The sequence below is a fragment of the Gavialis gangeticus genome, unplaced genomic scaffold (genome assembly GCF_001723915.1).
Source record: "Gavialis gangeticus isolate Ggan-Ray unplaced genomic scaffold, GavGan_comp1, whole genome shotgun sequence".
NCBI lineage: Eukaryota > Metazoa > Chordata > Crocodylia > Gavialidae > Gavialis > Gavialis gangeticus.
In genome coordinates this window covers 62521577-62523393 of record NW_017729024.1, presented here as the reverse complement: position 1 = coordinate 62523393, position 1817 = coordinate 62521577, and the positions used below count along the sequence as shown (strand labels likewise).

The 1817-nt window shown below is 47.6% G+C and overlaps 1 protein-coding gene and 1 long non-coding RNA gene across 2 annotated transcripts in view; one reads left to right on the top strand and one right to left on the bottom strand.

Moving 5' to 3' along the window:
- Positions 1-377, bottom strand: part of LOC109297443 — a 3219-nt gene extending 2842 nt beyond the window's left edge. The window contains exon 1 of the long non-coding RNA XR_002097314.1: positions 39-377. This is a non-coding gene — a long non-coding RNA (uncharacterized LOC109297443). The remainder of the gene's footprint in view (positions 1-38) is intronic.
- Positions 1-1817, top strand: part of B4GALT1 (beta-1,4-galactosyltransferase 1) — a 78024-nt gene that overhangs the window by 63374 nt on the left and 12833 nt on the right. The gene's annotated exons all lie outside the window — the stretch shown is intronic.

Genomic DNA, 1817 nt, shown 5'->3' with positions numbered 1-1817 from the left:
ATCTACGTGGGTGTGGCAGGGTTGTCCTAGGAAATCACTGTACAATTTGCTTAAGGCAGGGAGCTGTGATGTCAAAGGGGAGAATTGTTTATCAGCCAGTCGGCCTGCTCTAGATTCCATCCTGCCTTTTCTGCTTTTTTCTGAACCAGGGTTTGGCAACATTTTTAGGCAGAGTGCCAAAAACACCTGCAACCTTGACTTGTAAGATGTTGCCGTTCCAGGGGTAGGGGGGCAGGGGAGTCGTGAGGGGCCCTCTTCTTGTGGCAGCGCAGCCCCAGGCCCCTTTCCTGCCATTTGCCCAGAGGCACACTTGCGCCTGCCACCACCAACAAGCTGGGCCACTGCCCTATGAACCCCAGTGCAGCTGCTTGCAGCCTCTTGGCCACCTGTCACAGATGACCCAGGCTGTAGGTGGGCCACTGCTGCCAGCCTCAGAGCCTATGTTGCTCACAGCAGGCAGCGGGAAAGCTGTAAGCAGCCACATTGGGATCCACATAGCCCCAGCCTGGTTCATTGCTGGCAGTGGGTGCTCACGCACCTTGAGGTGGATGGCGAAGAAGGGGCCAGGACTGCACTGCCACAACAAGGATTGGGCCCCTCCTGGCTTCCCCATGTGCTCCAAGCTACAGAGTGCCAAGGAAAATGCCTTTGGAGCCACTTTCTAAACCCTTTAGTTTTGGGAGTGACAAGCACTCATTGCCTGCTAATTGCTGATGACTTCTAAATACCATTCAAAGGCACCTCAAACTGGGCTGTCACTTAGAAGCTGCCAAAGGATGAGGCTGAGTGGGGTGGGGGGGTGCTAATTATATCCCAGCAGTAAAGGTTTAGGATACATAAATTTAGGTGATATGCCTTTGTTACCTACTTTTATTATCAGGATGGCGATCCAGAAAGGATTCTTTGTTTGGAATATAACCAGGAGAAATGCTTTAAACAATGATGTGTTGCTGGCCCTGGGGTGTCCTCTCCTCTGCTTCCACAGACCTTGCTACCTCACTTCGCACTTTTCTCTGGCTGCTAAAACACACGTTAGGGCTGGGAGGATAGTCAACAGGGGTAAGCATCTTGTGTGCAAGTCCCTCAGCATCAGTGCAATGGCAGCTTGTTATGTTTGTCCAAGGCACTTGCAAATAAATAACTTAAACCACAAGCGTAGACTGGCAGGCACATAATGTATTGGAAACATAAAGTAACATTATACCTGCGTGGGCATTAACAGATTCAACAGAAAGTAACTTTAGATTCACATGTGCCGATTCAACACATTCACATACCTCTCACAGCCTTACTGCAAATGTATGATCCCCTGTTCCAAAGAGGTGCCTGGCACTTTCCTTTCTCTGTAACTCACCCACTCATCCATTTGGGTCCCTGGGCTGAGCAAAACCTTGGTCAGCAACTGGCTGTCTTCAGTCCTAGGCTGCTTGATTCCATTTTGCATTTGTACCATAAACTGCAGAAATGAGTTATCTCTTTTTAAAGCATCAACCACTGCATTTCTCTATTCTTTACTGTTCTCCCCCCAACCCCACCCCTCCGAAAAGGAAAAAACCTCAGGAATCCCCAGAAATCCACTTAACCAGGATCCCTGTATCATGGAGTTATCCATTTAAAAAAAATCCCAATTTCTCTGATTAAAACCCCCCAAGTCTACGTTTTTCCACAATTAAAATTGAATGACACCCCCCCGCATTTTAAAGCAATTTGGAATCCTACCAGTGCCTCAGTCATTATAATAAATTTTAATGCCATTATATTTTGGTGTTTGATTTTGGTTTTTTATCATGGAAAATCAGAGTTCTTTCTCCCCCTCC